The sequence below is a fragment of the Vicugna pacos genome, chromosome 5 (genome assembly GCF_048564905.1).
Source record: "Vicugna pacos chromosome 5, VicPac4, whole genome shotgun sequence".
Classification (NCBI taxonomy): domain Eukaryota; kingdom Metazoa; phylum Chordata; class Mammalia; order Artiodactyla; family Camelidae; genus Vicugna; species Vicugna pacos.
The window spans coordinates 48,355,648-48,372,624 of NC_132991.1; the positions used below are offsets into that span (position 1 = coordinate 48,355,648).

Sequence of the window (16,977 nt, forward strand, 5' to 3'; positions counted from 1 at the left end):
TCCAGATACATCAATATGCTCATGAAGTGAAGATATCTGCCAAACTCCAGGACCAAGGGAGAGGGAGGTGAAGGAGAAGGAGGTTTCAGTCTCCTTAAGTAGAGATGCCTGGGTGAACAGGCTCTAAACAGATAAGCTGGTGGCTCAGTAATCAGAACTCAAAGTGAAGATCAAGTGGCAACAAGGAGAGAATCATCTGCAGGCTGAACTGTACACGTGCATGCAGGCACGCACACACACACTTTCTTGTAGAAACTGTACAGCTGCCATAACAAAAACAATTAGATGCTGGATTGTGGGTATGTTAAAAGGAAATAATTCTTCATGATCAGAATGACTTTTTCGCTCATTCAACAGAAAAAGACTCTTATTTTTTATTTGTTGGCAAAGCCAAATTAGAAAAAATATATATCTTTACGACCACAGGAGACAAATGAGTGATACCAAATATCACTAAAAATGCTATTAATCTACAGTGATATAAAATTACCATCTCAGCACAAAGAAAGCCTATATAATCTGAATTTCTCTAGCATCATAAAAACGAATGAGAAGCGAAATTGAGAGTAAGTATGCTTTTGAGATGCCGTTAAGAGTTACATGCATTGTTAACAAATGTGGCTAGACAGACTGGTGATTTACCTTGAGAAATCTATATAGACACAGAAAATTTCCAAATGAGACCAACTCATTGCCCTTCTTGTTGGATGATGACACCTTTGAAGGTGTCATTCTCCTTTCTTAGATGTTTAAGTGTGGCTGATTAACCATTGATTTTAGGGATTACTGTCCCCTGTTTTCATTTGCTCATTTTCTGCACATTTCAGAAGCCAAAAGTAGCTTGGGGTGGGGCGGGTGTGGCAAGGGAGGAAATTCAGGTCAGGGGTTTCTGTCCTAGGTACCAGAGGAGCCCGAGTGACCCCAGTGGGTGTCCAGTGAGGAACATGATGCACTGCTGACTCCATCACTAGGGGGCCCTCCCCATATCTGAACGAGGCTGGCCCTCCGTTATTCTTCCACCATCTCTCGTCCAGTCTGGGGGAGCGGAATATCAGCCCGATTCCAGGACACTTCACAAGTCTCTGGAATAGCCAGGTCAGAATACGACAGGAAGTAGGGGGCAGTGGCATTGGGCTGTTGATGGGGTGGGGGGCTATGGAGGAGGAAGGGTTGAGCAAGGTAAAAAGACAGAGAAATGGACACAGCAGGGAAATGACTGCTTCCACTTCTTCCACATATAAAAAAAGAAAAAGGAGAAAGGAAAACTCACCACCACCAGCAAAAACAACACTTTGAGGAAATTTAGAGGGGACAGGTGACAGTTTTCAACTGATCTCAAGGGTGGTGTGGGAACAGCATATTAAGGTGGTAAAGCTTTACTGAGATACCACCCGTAACCTCAGTTTGCTACCAGCCAGAAATGCACAAGGAGTGAGAGCAGTGGCTTTCTCCTTGTTGTTGGCTGCCTTTTTCTACAAAGGTTTAAACACATGTATTGTCATAGTACATGTAGGAAGGACATCCCTGGGAAGATTTGGGATTTCTGTTTAGAATTCCATTTTATTAATGAGCAAATATGGTCACAGAACATTATAGTCTCCTGCCCAGGGGCACATAATTTGAACAAAGTTAATCCAGAAATAGATTGAAGTCCCATTCCAGTCTATTGTTCTTCCCATGAAACTCAACCAGGCACCAATCCCCAACATCCCTGTCGGCAGAGATACCCCTTGAGAACACAGGGATGCTGGGCATGGCCTTTTGTGGCCCAGAAGAAGTTCCTGGAACAGATTCTTGTTTGTGGCACCTGAAGCTTAAACTTTTTCTTTAAGAAAAATAATTTTAAAAGATGAATGCAAAATCAGGTATGAATGGGAACATTAAGTTGACTAAATAAAGAAACAGTATCAAGTCAGAAATTTTATAGAACTGACAAGTATAAATTTCAACAAAATCTAGAAAAATAACACTATATTTTTAATTCATTGTCTGATACAGTTCTATACTGCTGGTTCCCCTACATTGGTTTGCCTTCATACTCTTTGATCCCCTCTATGAAAATGATTTTGTAATTTTTCCTAGAAAGAAGATAGACAAGTAATTCAGTCTTCCCTCTGGCCTGGTTGCTCACAATGTATTTATTACTGATGGTTTCAAAAAGTGACTTCTTGCTTCAGCCTTTTATTGGCAATCCCATATCTGTAAAGTCCTCAGCAGTTTCTTGTTTGAGAGACTGTAGCCTCTGATGGAGCTGGGAGCCACTCCTCTTCCCCTCCCCTCACCTCCCCCCAAGTCTTAGGTCCTCATCTTCTTCTTCCTCCTCAGGCCTGACTGGAGAAAGGGGTCAGGATGCCAGGTGGCCATGAAGCCCAGATCAAAGTGGTAATGAGCAGTGCCTGGTTCGAACACTTCTCGTGGAAGACAGAGATGGGACAAGATGCTCAAGGTGGCCCTCCAGAAGAAGCTGTCATTAGGGGCCAGGCAGAGGGAGAGGCTGTACTCAGCCTGCCGACCCAGCTAGCAGCCCCAGGACAACCACGCCAAGGGCAGCGATGCCCCAAGGCTGAAGCAGTGTTCTTTCTTTGTCTCCTAGCTCAGGTGACTACTATTTCCTGCGGGCAACACTTGAGCCTTGGAAAGAAAAGACCTTGAATTTTCAGCTTCTTCAGCCGTGCTGTGAATCTGCCTCTAGCTGGCCCTGGCCACATTATGAAATAGAAGGTTTGTTTTCAGGACCTCACTTTCTCCATGGAGCATTTCCTGGTTTTGGAACTTAACTGCAGTGGAAAGTCACAGATAAGGCATTTACAGTAATATGTTTTGAAGCTTAAAAGAACTTTTCTAACCTATCAATAATACACTATCAAATTTTGATCAACCTTGTTATAGGAAAGACAAAACTATCTTTCTATTCTCTCCATAGTAAATATTACAAAATTGTAATATGAAGAGTGAATCAAAGAGTATGCAGCCAAAGAAAAAAAGTGTAGGAAAGTAGTCTAGTAGTGGTGTGGTCCCCTCAGCAGCCCTAGAACCCAGAGGAGATACCTCCGTCCAGGAGATACCCCCAGCCCTATGGGGACTCGTTCTTGACTTCCTGGTAGAGCTCCTTAAGAAATACTTTCCTTTCAGAAAAATGTCTGGGAACCACTTAAGGTGCCCCATACTTTCAGTGACTGAATTTAGATCAGAAATAGTTAAAACAAAAATCCCCAAGATTTTAAGGAACATAGCTGCAACTGTGGGACGCCGTGGAGCCAATAGGGAAGATGGTGTGATGTTAGAGAATTCCCCCTCAATTAAGCCAAGAAATAGGTACACCTACCACATGTATGTACAAAGTCACTACCACGTGTGAGCTTAGGAGATTCTGACCATCTACTGGCTATATGAATTGCAACAAATTTCTTAACATTTTTTTATTAGCCCTAGTTCCCTTACTGATTAGAAAGGGAATGATGCTATGATTATACTTAGCTTGAAGGATCTGAAAAGCACCTATCACAGTACCTTACATATGGTGCTAAATAAATGTTATTTCCTTCCCATGGGTTTATAATGTCGGCTCTTGAATTTTACAGGCAGTTTTCTATGGTGTCTTTCATCTTTACTAATGTTCCTTTTATGTAGCTTGAGTTCCTGCTGGAACCCAAGAGACCCCATTGTTTTTAAGATCTTACTCATTTCTGACTTTTACTTTATCTTCTTCAACCAAAGACCAAACCCTGAACTCTTGCTTCCACCCTACAGTGCTTGTTTTCTGTAATGTTGACACTAATTCTTAGAACAAATGAGCTGGTAATGTTAGATCATTTCTTCATATGGCTTTGAGGTTCAATCTTCCTAGAAAAACTGGCCACACATCTCAGAGGGAGTATAGGGCATCATGATATATACCTACAACTTTTCTCCTACTCAGACTTCTCCAGGCTTCACATATTTCTAATTTTAAGAGTGTCTGTAAGCAGTTAGGAGTCATGCACTTATATATTCAATGGCGTATGACAAAGCTGCTCATGTGTGATCAGATAGCACACACTCAGTTATTCTGATCCCTTTCCTTTGAAATGGATGCTTTAATGTTTCAAAGTTTTCTGATATTTGGTGATACACTTTTCCAGATCTCTTCCTAAAGTAAGTTGATTTTAGAGTCTACAGCAGAGCTTTTATCTTGACTGTTAATGTATCTGGCTCTTTTTTTTTTTTTTTTTAATTCTGTGTCTGCTTGTAGAAGGGCCGGGGCCTGGGGACAAGATGGCAGGTAAGGTAGGATTCAGGCTCAAAACCAGTTGATTAAAAAGTAGTGATTGCCTTTCAGATCCTCTGCCTCAGGCCCTCAGTCCTAGATAGTTGTTTTCAAAGGTGAAAAGAGATGGCTTGAAATCAGTGGGCAGGCCTGATGGGATGTAAAAGTGATCAACATAGGTATAGTCCATATCAGCAGTGCCTTCTGATCACAAAGGGATAGGGTACCATATCCTGACTTCCTTCAGATTGATCTGTGTTCCCAAACTTAAAGGAACAAGGGGAATGCTTACAGGGATTTTTAACTTGAGCAAATAGGCTTGTGGCATTAGTGTAGCACCTTGAGTTCTTTGGAGTCAAGGTACTGACTGGACTGTCCTTGCTAATAAATATTTTGGTCACAAAATCTACCAAATTCCATTATCTGAGTTATGCATACAAGTTTCTTTGGTTTGTAGCAAGACCATTAAGTATTAAAATTATTCAAAAATCATGATCAATTGCTAAGATGTATCCTCATAAGAAATAAACCCTTGTCATGACCATAGCAGTAAATAGACTGTTAAAAATAACTTGACCATAGAAGAGAACAGACTGTCAAAATAAATTTTAGAAATAATCTAATGTAGTCATTTTACAGATAGGAGAACTGAGGCCCAAGTTGTTCATGTGATTTAGTCAAAGAAAGTTAGCAGCAAACCAGCATTAGCATCCAGGCATTCTTTTTTTTTTTTTTTTTTTTTGCATTTGTAAAATACACCTTTTATTTTAAGATACATCATTTACTGATATTCTAGTTTAAAGTCATCTCAGTAAAATTCATATAATCTTGCATTTCATTTAAGTATCATGTTAGCAAGTTGGGTCAACCTTGAGTCAGTACGGCCAGAAGTCTGATCTCTTTTTTTTTTTTTTTTTTGATTTTTTTTTCACATTTTTTTCTCTGTGATTTATCATAACATTTTGTGTATATTTCCCTGTGCTATACAGTGTAATCTTGTTTATCTATTCTACAATTTTGAAATCCCAGTCTATCCCTTCCCACCCTCTACCCCCCCCCCCCCCGGTAACCACAAGTCTGTATTCTCTGTCCATGAGTCGATTTCTGTCCTGTATTTATGCTTTGTTTTTGTTTGTTTTTGTTTTTTAGATTCCACATATGAGCGATCTCATATGGTATTTTTCTTTCTCTTTCTGGCTTACTTCACTTAGAATGACATTCTCTAGGAGCATCCATGTTGCTGCAAATGGCATTATGTTGTCGGTTTTTATGGCTGAGTAGTATTCCATTGTATAAATATACCACCTCTTCTTTATCCAGTCACCTGTTGATGGACATTTAGGTTGTTTCCATGTTTTGGCTATTGTAAATAGTGCTGCTATGAACATTGGGGTGCAGGTGTCATCCTGAAGTAGATTTCCTTCTGGGTACAAGCCCAGGAGTGGGATTCCTGGGTCATATGGTAAGTCTATTCCTAGTCTTTTGAGGAATCTCCACACTGTTTTCCATAGTGGCTGCACCAAACTGCATTCCTACCAGCAGTGTAGGAGGGTTCCCCTTTCTCCACAGCCTCTCCAGCATTTGTCATTTTTGGATTTTTGAATGACGGCCATTCTGACTGGTGTGAGGTGATACCTCATTGTAGTTTTGATTTGCATTTCTCTAATAATTAGTGATATTGAACATTTTTTCATGTGCTTTTTGATCATTTGTATGTCTTCCTTGGAGAGTTGCTTGTTTAGGTCTTCTGCCCATTTTTGGATTGGGTTGTTTATTTTTTCCTTATTGAGTCGTATGAGCTGCTTATATATTTTGGAGATCAAGCCTTTGTCGATTTCACTTGCAAAAATTTTCTCCCATTCCGTAGGTTTTCTTCTTGTTTTATTTCTGGTTTCCTTTGCTGTGCAGAAGCTTGTAAGTTTCATTAGGTCCCATTTGTTTATTCTTGCTTTTATTTCTTCTAGGAGAAAAATTTTGAAATGTATGTCAGATAATGTTTTGCCTATGTTTTCCTCTAGGAGGTTTATTGTATCTTGTCTTATGTTTAAGTCTTTAATCCATTTTGAGTTGATTTTTGTATATGGTGTAAGGGTGTGTTCTAGCTTCATTGCATCCAGGCATTCTGATATCTGCCTGAAGCCAAGACATGATATGAAAATATTTGCACACCACACTGGAATAAACTGGAGGAGACTTGAAGACATCTATGTGGGCTAAGTGAAAACATTTATTACATTTTCTTTATGTTTTATTACTATGATAATAAAAATAAAATCCAGAGCATTAGAAATGGATGTTAAATTTTGAATTTATATGAAAATTCAAAATAAAATCTTTTCCAAAATTTTTAATGAGAAAGTTGAGCTTTCTTTCACACACATAACTATTTTATAGCAAGTTTTACATTTGAAACGGCTACAAGCAAGTCCTGATCAAGTCTTTTTAATGATCTCTTCAAAGTCTTGATAGTCACCATTGATGGGAAACTTTGTTCCCACAAGTAGGTGATAAAAAAAAATTAGAGCCATTTTTACAGCCATTCAAAAATTTACAACAGTTGAAATTATCTTGAAGAGTCGAAGAGCTCTTCTTTTTTATTTTCTCTGACCAATAGAAATGTTGAAATGCTCTTTTGATAACAGAAATAGATTTCAAATCTACTCAAACTTTTTCATTCTGAGGATTTCAAAAGAAAGGTGCTTGAACACGCAGAATGTGAACTAGAGCCCTTTCCCTGAACCTGCATGGGACTATGGGGCGAGCCATCAGAGCCCCAAGGGCTGCCCTCGGTGAGCCCTGGACTGACAACCACCTCAGTTACCCCAGGCCTCAGGTGCAGAGGGTTCACTAGTTCACACATCTGTAACCTCTTTGAGCACAACAATCAGGAAGCCCAGAGAGATACAAATGACTGGTCCAGGTCAGCACATGACATGCCAAGACCAGAATGGGACTGCCTACCACTCAACTTGTACTATCCCCCCTTTCCAAGGGACACCTTCATTAATAATCTGGCCCCCGTTCTACCGGTAGACCAGCAATGTGGTCAGTTTACTTCTCCTAATAAATGGTGATCCTAGAAATTCATACAATTAGTATCCAATTGAAACTTTATTTTGCAAATAAATTATTATACTTAATCCCACTCTACCCACTGTGAGATCAAGCATTCTTCCCCTAAATGCTCAATGTCAGTGAGACCTGCGCCACTGACCACTTTAAAAACAAGCATTGCTATGGATAGAAAAATAAAATCAAGCAATTTCTTTTATCATTTTTTTCACCCAAACTCCACTCATTAGCTGACTTTGCATACGCTTCATCCATTTCAATTCCCCTGGGCTGAGTAGTTTATGTTGTAAAGAGCTGCTGCCTGCACTAAAAATGCCCTTCTTCCATCTTTCTTTTAAAAAAGAAAAACTTTTCTTTTTTTTCTGTAGCCTGGTAAGAAGTGCTGAGTGGACAGCCGTGGCGGCTTCTGTTTATACTGTGAGCAACTGCGGCACAAATCAGCACCGAGTTTCCCTCGATTTCTGCCAGAGGCAATATTATCCTGCAGGGACCCACTCTGGGGGTCCAGAGGCTGATGTATTCCTTGCTGTCACATGTATGTGCCTAAGAGAGCAATTTCAGCCCCTCTGATGCTGCCAGAAACAGTGGAGAGTGATGGGGTGGCACCGTCCACCAGATTCTTTTCATATCCCATTAGCAGCACACACTTATTGAGGCCCTACTATGTACAAAGCCATGTGTTAATTTCTATCTGCTAAGATGTACTGACTCACCGATGACCACATCACTCTTTCTTACTCATCTTTTGATTTCTCTCTTCCCTTTTCCTTTGTACTGTCATTATCCTAAAGTGAGGCAGTGGAGTTTCCACAGAGGCAATAGCTTGGCAATGCTCTCCTTCTAGTAGGGCTGGGTCATCTGTTGAGGCAAATGTGCCATTGAAGACAGACCCCCCAGCATTATCCAGATAGCTTCATGGGTGTTGACTGTGGGCACTGGGCCAACTAGACCTTTCAACCACGTGCATAAAGTAACTGAAATATCTCTGTGGTCCCTCAACACATGCATTCAAATAAGGTCCCGTTAACATTATTATCTCAAATTACTTTCTCTCAGCCTCACCCTGCTCCAACCTCCCTGCCAAGTCTCCCCAGTATATTTCTGGCAGTCCCCAAGGACGGTCTCAACTAGCTCGCATGCCTTTCATGCAAGTCCCTGAGTGCTCGAACACCTGCTCCTGCTCTGGAGCCTCCACTTACGACACGGCTGGAGGGAACCACAACAGCAGCAAGGGATGATGCCCATGGTGGGAACACGGTGTTTGTAGCACAGGCAACAGCTCCCTCACCCACTGGTCTGCAAGGAGCCAGAGCTTTCTAGGTTCCTGGGTTCTGTGCCACACTTCAGTGTGCACAAGGAGGGCCAGGTGGGGTCCAGATGACAAAGTCTCTCATGAAAATAGCTCCTTCAGCCTCTCGCAACAGGTAACAACCCAGCTCAGCGAATCAGCTGCAGGCAGAGACTAGGTCTTCAATTCTCCATGTCTCTGTGCCCCTCTCAAAGCCAAGCAAAACAAAACAAAGAAATCACCACCAAGCACAACACTAACACACTCCCTCTCATTCCAAAAGCAAGAACTGTCATAGATACTAACTCATCTACAGATACAAAGTTGTACCTAGAATAGTCACTGGTACATACTGGTGTATATATATATATATATATATATACACACACACACACACACACTTGGGGACCCAGAGTAGTCCCTCTTGTTCCACAAGTGACCACATTCTGACAGTTGGTCTGTGTTCAGCAAGAGCATCATGCTACCGTGCACCAAGGGTATGTGCTAGACACCAGTCCCCACCATTCATGGCTCAGGGACTCCGCCATTCCGCTCACTCACTGTGCCTTGTAAACATTGTACAACCCATGTTCCTTGCCTCCTCCACTAGATCCATCAGCTGTTCTGCTTGTGCCAGTTAGCTCTAGCCACAAAATGCTATATAACAAACCACTCCCTATCTTAGTGGCTTAAAAGAACAATCATTTATTCTCACTCGTACATTGGGTTTGGCTGGTCCAGGCTTGGTTTGGGTGGCTGTGATTTCAAGCTACAGAGTGGGTCAAGATCTGCTGTACGTGTTTTTTTCACCCTCTTCAGACCACCAGGCTGGGCTTGGCATTTTCTTCTCATGACAGAAACACAAGAAGGACCAGCCCAACCACGCAAACACATTTTCAGTCTCTGCTTCTGTCATGTCCGCTAATATTCCATTGGGCAAAGCAAGTCATGTGGCCCAAGTCTAACATCAATGCAGCAGGAAAGTACACGCCTCCATCAAAGGATGAGGGGGCAGGAGTTGGGGGCAGGAGTGAATATTTGCTGAATAATCACCTAATGTACCACACACCTAAATCCAAATCTACAGAGTCAGTAAACATGCCATCAGGAGGTAGTCAAGATGTGGCCTGAGACAGTATGCTCTAAGAAGTTTATATGCAAGAATACATCCATGACTCATATAATACAAGTAGTTCACATCAAGCATTACCACTTGGCTTCTTGTTTGAAACAGTCATGTCTTGCCCAGTGAGGGACCCTGGTTTCCAGAACCAGTGCAGCCTTGTCTTTAAAGAAATCACTCTTTCGTTCTCTAACTTGCATTTCTACTTGAATTGACTGGGCTCCAGAGCCTCTCTGCATTTTCTCTCTTCCTACCCTATGCCCATTTTCAACTATCTTGGGTTCATACTTTTCTCCCTGTCCCAGACGACTTCTGGAGAAGTCTGTGATGCTTTGAAAACTTAAAAGAAACAAGAGGTCCCTTTCTAACTCCCTCCTTCTTCTTGCAGTTCAAATCAGACATGCGTGGGGAGATAAATATACATGTATGCTACACCATGTTCAGTAACCGCATGCACAGAACTTGCCCCTCCCTACAGGGGAGGAAAGTTACAGCACCACGCTTGGGCCCCTTCTGCACTGCCTTTTGTCTGAAATAGTCACATAGAAACTTTCTTTCACAGGGACAGTGCCTTAGTGTTTAGTCATATGTTTAATTCTTCAAAGTCAATATTTGCAGAAAACATAAGCACAGCATGATATTGCCTTGGAGTTGTTGATTAATCCCTTTCTGAGGCTTCCCTTCTTTAAATTTCCTTTTTGTTATCAGCTCATCATTAGTCCCGTAATGGGGTGTGTGCCAGTTTGTGTGACTGCATTATCATGTTGCTCCAAAGTCTGGTAAGGACTACGGGGAACTTTTATTCTGAATGAAGTCATACAGCCCTCCTCCTTCCCATCTTGTTCCAGGAAGAATGATAAGCGTGACTGAATCCAGCATTCTTGGGAAACAGAGACAGGTCATAGATGGTGAGAGAAGCAGAGTTGGTACCAATGTAACCTCCAACCTAGAAGAGAAGGATGTTTGTCACCCGTTCGGAAAGCTAAAATGCTACCATGATGTAAGTAGTTCTTTGATACCCATTTCATGTACAATGCAAAAGAGGCACATGGACAGATGAAATGACAACTAAGAGTCACACTGTGAGTTGGTGGGAACCTTAAATAATCTTTAGGAGTCTCTGCTTCTCAGGGCATTGAAATCCTCTCTTGAGTCTTGGCATCATGACTCTTCCGCTGCACAAATCCCCTTTTAGGTGGCTTTTAGATGGGAGCAAGAAGTGGAATTGAGAAAATATCAGAAAAGTGCTGTAAGAGAAAAGTGAGCTGTTTCAGTCTCCTACCAACTTTCCACTCGTCCTTTCTGAAAGCATAAACAAATTTTAACCACAAATCCTCTGTCCCACTGGTTTTCCAACCCATCTGCTACAACATGGGATATGGAATTTTTATTTTTGTGTGTCTGTTTATATGATTGCTTACATAGCCTGCAGACCTCAGAGAAATGCAGTATTGGTTTCTTTAAAATATTAGGGTTTCACTCTATTTTATTTTCCAAATGTAAAGTCTGAGTGTCTTAGCTTGGGATCGTTAAGTGCCAAGAATTAGACATGCAATGTGGCTCATGGAATTGGGACAACTATGGCTTCTTGCAAAACTGGAGAAAAAAAAGCTTTTGAGTCAAGGCCATTCAGCAAAGCTCATGTTAAATAAAATTCCATTAAGTTTTATAAAAGCTTTTTGCTGGACAAGAGGGAAAAAATAATTTAGAAACCAATGAAGAAACGTGAAATTCATTCAGACAGGCTTCCCTGGACAAAGGCCTTCAGCAGGTTTCTGCCTGTATCTGGAAGTCAAAACATCTAATGTCCATTAACTCTTGGGTCCTCTTTGTTCCCCACCCAGAGCTCACAGTCTGCCTTCTTCCAATTCCTCTGTGCCAGCATATTTGTTAATGTCCCAAGTGGCTTCCTTTACAGCCGTGTGATCATCTGTGTATTATTAACTAAACGCAAATTAAAGTCATTACTTGGTGCTTAATTTTATGTAACATTTCTTTGTAATGTGTACAAAAGAAATTTGTTTTTACAGGAGTCTGGTAAATAGCATGTGCCATGATTAATTAGAGCATATAATGGGTCTGTTGATTTGAAATTAAATTCAGTGCAACAAATTTCTCTGAAAATAATTTCTTAAATGACATTTCAAGGTGTGTGAGACTTTAAAAAAAAAATGAACATCCTGCATCCACAGTCTTTATGGTCTATCCTAGATCTATCTGTCGGATTTTACCTGCTAATGGACTCACTTTTATTTTTCTCAAACCTATAGGAACAGCAACATTCAAAAAACTATTTTAAATCCTTTTTGGAAAAGGGTAGATTGTAAATGCATAAACTAACAAACAAGTGAATCTTTAAATAGTTGGAGGTCAGTTACCAGTTTAGTGTAGTTTATTCCCCTCCAGCTACATGTGCTCTTCCTCTTCCTCATACACCCCAAGTGCTTTCCTGCCTCAGGGCCTTTTCACTTGTTCCTTCTGCCCATACTTCTTTCTGCCTGGGTCTTCATGTGACTCATATCTTAGAGAAGGACTTCTCTGACCATCCAAACTAAGGAAGATCTCTGCCCCAGTCCCTATCACATCTCTGTGTTTAATGCTTTATTCACAGAACAAATCACTCTCTGATATTATCCAACTTTGTGTTTGTTCATTGCTTTTCCCCTGTCTCCTCCTATAGAAGGTGAGCTCCTTGAGAACAAAAACTTGTCCGCTTTATCTTCCTTGTATTTCCAACACTTAGAACAATGCCTGGTACATTAGTTGGTGCTTAATAAATTATCATGAAATGAATGAATTAGTTGCATTGTTCTCACAAGCCCCTCTAAATAACCATTTTTCTAATGGAGAAAAAGCACAATTGACTTTAAAAGTTTTCCTGAAGAAACAGAAAGAGAAATCCAGTATTTGTTGACTAGGTTTGAGATGCATTGGAAGGAAATGAAAAATTCAAATGTAAACAAATTAAACACCGGGAAGGGCAGGAATGTTGGTACTAGTTGCTGACTTTGCACAAACACCAAGTACCAGCCAGGAAGTGAAACCTTCAGTCAATTGGCGCTTTCTTTCTTTATAAACCCAACAACTAGTTTGAATTATTTTATACCCATTAAAATAACTTAGCCAAGACACTGTCTTTGCTGATAATAAACTAAAAGATCTGAAGATTCTTTCAAGTTTCATATATTTAAAACAGGATTCTTGGCATTTTATATGATTTCACGGTAGAGATATATGAGGTAGCTTGGGAGGAGAGGGCTGCAGTAATACAAGAGTTTCTGATAGTAAAAACTAAGAAGTGTACATCTCTATGTTAAGTGTCATAATGTATTTAAGTTTAATCTTCAAAATACACTGAAGTCTCTCTTTGTGCCTAACTTTAAAGCTCAACATGAAGTCTATATCAAACAATGCACTGGTCTAATAGCATTAATAAGATTTCATTCCCCAATTGTGAGTGGGGTCTGGAAAATGTTTATTTTCTGATTTTCTCAATGAGCTTTGGGTGAACAGAAGTTTAGGTGGCTCAGTGTACAATTAGTTACAAATTCTTTATGTTCAAATCCCATCTCTGCCATTTACTGTGTAAACTCTAGCATGATACTTAATTTCTCTGAGTTTCAGATTTCTCATCTGCAAATGGGTCTGATGTAATGCCTGTGTATTAAATGTAAAGCACTTGTTTTCCTGTAATTGTACATGTCAAACTTTTTACTTATTATTCTTAGATTTTAAATTGTAATTTAAAGAGTTATTCCTATGCCAGGTTATAAAGTAATTCATCTTTTTTCATATATTATCTTTTTTATGTTATTTTTTTATATGTTATCTTATATCTATAAATTTCCCAATCATTTAAAATTTGTCCTGGTATACAGTATAAGGAAAGGCTTCAATTTTATCTCTTTATATATGGCTATCCAGTTGTCCTAACACCACTTATTTAAAATCCATCTTTTCCTCACTAATTAGGAATGCTACTCTTACCTTATACTATATTTTTATATGTAATTAGGTCTATTTCTGAATTTTCTACTGTATTTGTCTAGCTATTCATGCATTAATACAGAACTGCTTTAATCATAGAGGTTTATGATATGTTTTAATGTTATACCATTTCTTTTTTTTTTTTTTTTGAGGGGTTTCCTGGCTATTCTTGCATGTTTACTCTTCCAAACATACTATATAATCAGTTCATTTAGCTCTCGGAAAAAAACCTGATAGCACTTTTACCGGAATTTTATGAAAATCATTTAAATATTAATAGGAAGAACTAAGATCTTTATGATACTGAGTTTTTCTATGAACATAGTGCTTCCTTCCAACTGTTAAAGTCTAATTTTATATCTTCATGACTGTTTATAACTTTCTTCATATAGATTTTGGACATTTCTTGTTAAGCATATGCTGAGGTATTTGTATTTTGTTCTAGCTATCAGACATGTGGTCTTTTCTTCCATTACGTCTTCTTACTGGTTTTTGTTTCTATCCATTGATTCAGTAATCATATTGTGGTAGTATTGGTATTGGTGTTCTGAAACTGTTGTGTATGTAACCAAAATGTATATATATTGGTGTCACTGAGAACTGGGATTTGCAGCTTTGGTGAGAGCAGACACAAATGTAAGATCAATGAGAGTAAGTAAAAGTCCTATAGTTCTGCAAATGAATCTGAGGAAGCAATACCAATTCATAATGTGTTTTATGTTTTAAAAGTACTCATTTTCTAGGTCTGTCCACTGAAAAAGCCTGTAAACAATGGCTAATGCAACAGCAACAAGCACCTTTAGAACCCTGACTGTGTCTCTAGATACTATTTGCCACCAAAAGGAAACAAACCTCTTGGTAAGATGGCTGATTCCAGGTCTGAGGCAGCAAGTTTATTAAACGAGTCTGGAATATCTTGTCATACCTAGTAGCAAGGAAGTGATGGCACACTAGTAGGATTCTGCCCAAAGGATTTGGCTACCAGCTTAAAGATTCAGCTGGCCAGAGATGGGATCATTTGAGCATCAGTAGGATGATAAATGCAATGGATTGAAACATGTCAAGTATATTTAAATCCATAAGTTCAGTATAATACCAAAAATGAAATTCTTAATGCTAGGGGATCAATTCATTATGTTTGAAAAAAAAAAAACCCAAAAGTGGTCTCAGAGTAATCAAGAAGAACTTTGTCTTTACAGAATTTTTTCAACTAATAAACGAAAAAGGAATGATAGCATTAGGATATCACCATTTTGCAGCCTCCTAATAGATTAACAGATCTAGGCAATGACCACATCAGTGGCTGTTCACATCAACAAAAAGAGATGACAGACAATATGTACTTCCTAATAGAAGTGCAAAGCACTATGTATAAAATTATTATTGACAAAATAACTGAACTTGACTCTTATCAATCCTCTAGATCTAACTCTTAATTTACAGCTTACAATGGCAGAGGAACATGTTAAACAACATCACAGGGACACAATCAATAAAACCCAACCTGTTGGAAACCCCAGGACAAACAGCCAGTTTCTTCAACAATAACAAACAAAATTGCAAGAAAAACAAACAAACAAACAAAAAACAGAGAAAGCAATGGTAGGGAGGCCTATAAATTTTGTTGACATGCAAATTTATTTATTTGATCATATGTGGAGAGGCAGGGTAGAATAAATTCATTTTCTCAATAGTATCACTATAAACAGGCTGAATTTCAGAGCTCTTACTTTGCTTTACAAACTTCTAAACAGTGAACATTAGCAGCTGAGTAAGCCTTTTCCTTCCCCTCTAGGTACTTCTGCACTTGTAGGGTTGGGGGAGGTGCTGCTTGGGGAGGGGTGGGTGATAGATAACTGATGCTAAATAAATAACATTCAGTTGAACTTGCCAAACTCTTTCTGCCTCCTCCCATAGGCAGTTTTGGGTGACTTGGCTTATTTTTTAAAGTCACTGAGTAAGCAAGTAAGTTTATCAAACCCAGAGAATGGACGGGAGTTTCCATCATAGATAATTTACAAAGGTAGGAATGGATGAACTCAGAGCTTAATTATTCAGTGCCTTTTTTCGCTGAGCAGAGCAAGGTATGCTAGCAATGGCGCTCAAATCCTTGGTCCACTAAGACATCAGTGCAATGCACTCAGTTCCTCTGATTAAAATTTGATGGAAAAGTCATCTTTGGATGAGGAAGAGAAATTAGTTTATTATAATGATGGTACTATACAAGGAAAATGAAAGCAGCAAACAGCAGTCAGTATCCTTTTCTTCTTTAACTCCAATGACCACTCTACTCCTGCCAGCTTTACAGTCCAAGCAAACTCAACCGGAAGAGCAGAGGGTGAGGTCAAAGAAGTGAGGAGGCCTTTATCCAGATCTGTGCACCACTTCAGATATTCTTGGATCCTAGCATCCTAACCTTTGTAGTTGAGGTAGTTATGGGGGATTGAAGGTTTAAGACTCCATTTTTTTTTGACCAGTGCAGTAAAATGGCTTAAATAGCATGATCTTTTTAAGGTATATCATACAGATTACCTTTTTTTTTCCCATTGCACCCTCCACAGTTTAGATTCATAGAAATCCTCCCCATTACACTCAGCTGCTTCCCAGCAGCAAGAAGCCTTTCTTGGTAGGTGATAACAATCAGTCCATCTTTAGTTAGTCTAATGGTGAGAAGATAGTTGCCTCTTACTGTCTAAACCAGTTCTGAAATGATTTCTGAAATGATTGCAATGTCAGACATGGCCATGTCCCAGTGGAGTCCCAGAGCGCCTGTCCATGGTGGTGCACGTCTTCCACTTGCAGTCTAGCAAACTCCCTGACTTGAATTTGAATTGATAGTTGTAGTATCCTCCATGATAACAGGAGTATTTCTGACCCCACTGTCAATCACTACTACTTCATCCTTGACAGGGCTATCATTGTAGACCCAGGAAACAAAATCTGTAGAGTTCCAACAGGTAGCAGGACACTCTCATTCTCCATTAGACCAATTCAAGTCAAGTGTCTACCTGTTACCAAGGACATACAGCTCCAGCATTGTTTTCACACTGAAAAATACTGTGTTTTGAAGCCATTTTTCTTAAAAGTAGGTAGAATGGATGGAACAATTCTAAGAGTGGGTGATACAGTCCATAGCCATGTGTTCCTCTTCCAGACATTTATTCCCAACTTATCAACTCATCAAAACATAATGGGGCCCCAGGTCCTCCAAGTTCCAGCTCCAAGACACAGAACTTGGCCAGTTTGTGATGGTTTCATGAT

At 39.6% G+C, this 16,977-nt stretch overlaps 1 pseudogene; it reads right to left on the reverse strand.

Annotated features, from left to right (window-relative positions):
• Nucleotides 1–1,008: 1,008 nt before the first annotated feature.
• On the reverse strand, nt 1,009–16,753 carry LOC102542988 (tissue alpha-L-fucosidase pseudogene; annotated as a pseudogene).
• Nucleotides 16,754–16,977: the final 224 nt, after the last annotated feature.